This window comes from Callospermophilus lateralis, chromosome 7, assembly GCF_048772815.1.
Source record: "Callospermophilus lateralis isolate mCalLat2 chromosome 7, mCalLat2.hap1, whole genome shotgun sequence".
NCBI lineage: Eukaryota > Metazoa > Chordata > Mammalia > Rodentia > Sciuridae > Callospermophilus > Callospermophilus lateralis.
The window spans coordinates 124181776-124187685 of record NC_135311.1 but is presented as its reverse complement, the minus strand read 5'-3'; positions in this window follow the sequence as shown (position 1 = coordinate 124187685).

Below are 5910 nucleotides of genomic sequence, written 5' to 3'. Positions count from 1 at the left end.
TTAGGGCCCCAGCCCCAAGTTCACCAGAAATACCCATATACAACCAGGAATTTGCACATCAGGTCAGCCAGCACTGGGCTACACCCATCCGATGCTGAGCCCCACTAGAAGGGCTGGGCCTGGTCTGGCTTCTCTTCTGTTGGGGAAAGGGAGTTCTTCAAAAGTCCAAGTTTTAATGGGCACTGTCCCAAATCCAGTGAGCCCCAACCCGACAGAAAAGACTCAAAACTGTTTTCAGAAGACACCCCTGTCTGTGGGGGACATATAGTTTTGCCTATAGAGGATCACAGTCCAATGGGTGTGACATAACTTGCCTGCAGGTGCCCCCAACCAAGGAAGAGACAGCCCTGCCTTCAGGGTTGTCTAGTCTGTTAGGAAAGGGAAAATTCTGAAGCCACGTCCAGCTGGAGGGAGAAAAAGCCACACCTCACTCATGAGTTCAGTAGTTGCTCTGAGGAGTCCCTAGTCTGACCAAGGCAAAAAAACATTCCCAGTTCTGACAAAAGCCTAGGACTGATTCAGAATTCCAACTTTACCTGTTCTGCCCTGAAAGCTACCGCCTATCTCTACTTCCACCATCTCCTCACCAAAATATCTGACTGAACTTAGCAGGGAGCAGAGGTAGAGGCATAGAGGAAGGGAAACTGGGCCATGGCACAGTGGACATTCTTAAATACCAGTCTAAGAATCCACTAGATTGAGATTTGACTGCCACCTCTGGTTCTCAGATTGAGTTCTACAATGATTATCTCTGAGCTTCTGTTTCCTGGGTCTATAACAGTGATTCATATTCCCTATATCATACCCAGCATGATGCCTGGTGCATGACAGGGATTTAGTCAATGAAAATTACTTAATTCAGGCTGGGGATACAGCTCAGATTGTAGAGTGCTTGCCTTGCATGCAAAAGACCCTGGGTTCAATCCCCAGCACCACCAAAAAAAAAAAAAAAATCACTTAATTTACCTAAGCTCCTCCCTTGCACGGCAGCATCAGAGGTCAACTACTTTCCCCACATCAGACTCAGCTGAAGAACTTCTTAAAACTGAAGGTTAGGCTTGGGGCACAGCTTAGTATATACAAGGCCCTAGATTCAATCCACAACATAAGCGCGCGCGCGCGCGCACACACACACACACACACACACACACACACACACACAGGCAGTTTTTCAGATTCCATTTCTGGACATTCTGATCCCACAATGCCCCCAGGAAATGAAATTTTATCAAGCACCTGGAGGATTCCAAGGTCTCAGTCTATGGCACAGAGCAGACTTGGTGGGACTCAGAGAAAATCTGATGGGATTGGGGAAGAAGGGTTATATCATGTGGGGGTTCTACCTTGCTAGCTCCACTTACCTATCTCCCACCTGGAGTATGTCTACACCACCACAGGATATTGACAACTCTGAGGGAACCTAGAGCTCTCCCAACATCCTATTTTGTGAAGAGTTGTCTGACCTTGCCCAGTAGTTCCAACCCTGACTGAGTTAATCTGGGAGCTTGTTAAAGATTCAGTTGTATCCCCCCACCCCCAACACACATACACACACACACACACACACACACACACACACACACATCCTGAATCCTGAGCCAGAATATTCAGGGAAACCACAGAATGACCTTTTAACAAGTGTCCTGATATCCTCAGTCACCAGCTCTTTCATCTAATTCTTGGAAAGATACACCACACTGGGGATGTGGGGCAGCCACTGTGTACCCTGCTGTGCCAGGCACCTGGTTTCCCTGATCTTCTCAGTCCTCAGGGCAACATATGTAAGAGATGAGGAAGCTGAAACTCAAGTTTCAAGACTTGCATAAGGAATCTTAGTTCATAGTGCAGCAGATTCAAGCTCCAGTCTGCAGTGGTACACATGTATTTCCCCAGCTACTAGGGGAAGGGAGGTGGAGGATCACTTGAGTCCAGGAGTGTGTGGACAGCCTGGACAGCAGAGCAAGACTCCATTTCAAAAGTGAACAAACAAAACAGGACTGAGGCTGTGGCTCAGTAGTAGAACACATGCCTAGCACAGGTAAGGAGCTGGGTTTGACACCCAGCACTGTTAAAACAAAAACTCATCTGAGGTTTGTTCTTTTGCCAAGAAATGGAATCTCACTAGAGTTCACAGGACAGAGTCAGAAGGGTTGTTACCTTCATTTTGTCAAAGATGAGGCAGCTAAAGTCCAGCCAGAAGAAATGAATTGCCAGGGTCACGAAGCTAAATGAGTGACAAAGCAGATACTTCAGAGGGTAACTCCAAGCCCTTCTGTGCTCTTTTCTCAATACCTGTGGAGCCCTGAGCCCCCAATTCCAATGATAAGTACTGATAACTCCAGCAAAGGGTCCATGAACCAGATGTGCTAGGATGGGATTGGGAGGAAATGGAAAGAGGCAAATCCTGTTTCTCTGAGGTTCCACCCTTCAAGCAGGCTCAGACCCATCATCAACCTCCTACACACTTCCTTCTACCTCCACTGGGAGGTGAGAGGGGCCAGAAGGGTCACAGTCTGGTTGTGGCTGCCCTAAGAAGCAATTGAGGGGCGGAAGGCATGGGGGAAGAAGGGTCCAGGTGTCTGGACCACCAAAGGCAATGAGTGATTTTTTCAGTAATTATACTTTATTTTAAAGGTACAATTCCCACTTAACACACAAGGAAGTTGAAGCTGAGCTTATGTCATCACTGGTCCAAATGCCAAGATTCTCACCCTACCTGACCGGCTCCTTCCACTTCACCTCTGCCCAGGGGCACCTTGGCAGCAGTTGCCTGCACAGTGGGAGGTGTGGAATAGTGACTTTGTTCCATTACTCATAGCAAACCACAGGAAGAGCAGTGGTGTGGCACCTCTAGCTTCTCATTTTCTCTGGGTCTGGCATTCCTTCAAGTAGCCTTTCCTGTTAACCTCTTCATGGGTGAAGGGGATACAGAGCTGCCACAGCCCTCTGAAGCCAATCTGGCCTAAGCTGCTTCAACTCAATGCTCAACACACACCACTCTCCCTAGCCAGGTCATTACTAAAATGACTGCTCTGAGTGCCAGGCATGGTGGCATACACCTGTAATCCCAGCAACTCCAGAGGCTGAGGTAGGAGAATTGCAAGCTCAAGGCCAGCCTGGGCAATTTAGTGAAACACTGTCTCAAAACAAAATTTGAAAAAAATAAAGGGCTAAGGATGTAGCTCAGAGGTGGAATGGTTCTGGCTTCAATCCCTAGTACCATTAAAAAAAAAAAAAAAAAAAAAGATTGCTCTGAGCAGAATTCAGGGCTAGGACCTCTGCTGATCTTCCAGATGATTCTGTGGCCAAAATATGCCAGAAAGGAAATGGGAAGGCATCGGTCCTTCTGCAAAAATAGGCTATCCTCACTGCAACCCAAATCCCTTAACATGTGTTCTGCCTCACCTTCCCTCACTTCTAAGCTCCAGACACAGCAAAGAATTTTCTAGTCTATGAATGGGGCTATACTCTGATCTCCAGACCTTTGCCTATCTGTTCCCTCTGTCTTGAAACATCTTCTGTCAGGTCCTCTCCACCTGTGCCAGGCACTAAGCTGCTCCTGGCAGATATTCATCCTTTCCTCCTTGATGACAAACCTTGACTTCATTGGAAACGGTAGGTGCCCAGTCCCAAGGAACAAAGTTCAGTCTATGGCCTGCCCATATTCCTTTGCTATGTTCTCAGCCAGACTTTCCATTAGAAGTGTCCAGGGGACCCATTTGCTGGCCACTGGGAAAACTGCTTCCCTGATGACTTCTGCTTAATAGCTATTATAAGATATGGAGCTGACACAACACAACCTTCCTGCAACTGAGAGGACAAGCCCTCCCAAGAGGATGAAGAAATACAGTAAGAACCTATTTACTTGGTGATATTGTTGAATTTATGAAAAATACCTGAAACCATCTGCTTTAATGTCAAGTGAAACCTTCTCCTAAAATATTCCTAACAGACCAGCATCTGCTTCTGGATTCCAATTTTTAAAATGGGTCACTTTCTCCAGGAAGCATTCTGTGACTGCTAAGATTAAAAGCTCCCTCTGGAGCAGTGGATGCCTATGTCTCTCCTGATCTGTGTGCCCCAACTGTGAGAAAGACAGCAGGGTCTCCGTGATGCTCACCATTTTATTTCTAGAGTATCTGTTGAAGGAATGTGCACATCTCAGCCTTCTGGCTGAGGGTGTGGCTCATTATTAGAGCACCTGAATTCAAGGAGCAAGGCCCTGGGTTCAGTCCTCAGCAACACACACACACACAAAAAAAAAAAAAAAAAAAAAAATTCAGCAGTCTTCAATCAAATCAGGAACTCGTCTAAATGTAAAACAATTTTCCAGGTGCAGTGGCACACACCTGTAATAGCAGTGACTTGGGAGGCTGAGACAGGATGATGGCAAGTTTGAAGCTAACCTCAATTGCTTAGTTAAGACTCAGCCTCAAATTTAAAATAAATAATGTGGGCTGGGGTTGTGGCTCAGTGATAAGAGTGCTCGCCTAGCATGGTTGAAGCACTGAGTTCGATCCTTAGCACCACATAAATGTAAAAATTAAAATATTATGTCCACTTAAAAAAATTAATAAATAAAATAAATAATGTAGTTCAGTGGTAAAATGCCCCTGGATTCAAACCACAGTACTTCCAAAAAAAAAAAAAAAAAATTAAAACTCTAGCACAACTGATGGCAAAGCTGTGCTCTTCAGGCCTGCTAAGCTAATAACCATGGTTGACCTCTAAGGAAGGAGTGGATTTAATAGCACCAACATGCTGGAAGGGTGTCACTTTGCCTGCCTAAAACCCATCAAATGCTGCTCCCTGCAGACTGCACTACCTCATGACACTTATCAGCCAGGTAGGGTGACTGAACACAACCTCTTTCTACCTTAATCTAGCACTAGTCAGAGTCACACCCACCCATTCATAAAAGGTTTGGACATGCTCAGCTGTACTTGAAAGGACAGTAAGATAACCAACTTTCTATTTCCTTGTGCAAAGAAGCAAATTAAAATTGTTATATCTTGATATTAGCAGACATCATGCCTTTCATGATCATTTTGTTTACTCATCTTTTGATACTACAAAAGGAAAAAGCCTTGTTTTGAATCACCCAGCTTCTCACACCTTCACATATCTTCTTCACTTCTCCCTTTATGCCCCTCCTGAGGGCTGATCCACTCTCTCATAGCAAGCAGAATGTCTGAGGATATACTATAAGCTGGATGCTTTCATCCATTGTTTTATTTAATCCTCGAAATGATCAGTATCTCAGGCTTGGATGCAGTGGTACATACCTAAAGTCCTGTGACTATAGGGAGGCCAAGGTGGAGGATCACTTGAGCCCAGGAGTTTGAGACCTGCCTGGGCAACACAGTGAGACCCCTGATCTCAAAAAAAGGAAAAAATGACAACCATCAACTTGGGAGGCTGAGGCAGGAGGATGACTAGTTCAAAGCCAGCCTCACAACTTAGTGAGGCACTTAGCAACTCAGCAGGACACTGTCGCTAAATAAAATACAAAAAAGGGATGGGGATGTGGCTCAGTGGTTAAGTACCCCTGGGTTCAATCCCCAGTATAAAAAAGAAAAAAAAAATGACAAAAAAGCAAACAAAAAATCAGTATTCTCATTTTACACAGAAAAAAACAGTACACTGGCAACACGATTTGCACTATGGTAGCTATTCTAAACACACCAAGGATAAACCTTCCCTAAGAAAAGCCACAGTCTTTGTGTGTGAGGTACTGGGGATTAAGCCTAGGGGCTCACACATGCTAGGCAAGGACTGAGCTACATCCCCAGCTCTCCTTTTGCAGGTGAAGAAACTGGTAGGGAGCTATGTATGTTCAACCCCAATTTCAGGACTAGAGCAAGCTAGACAAGGGACCCATCTTTGGAATAACATCCGAGGGAGAGTACA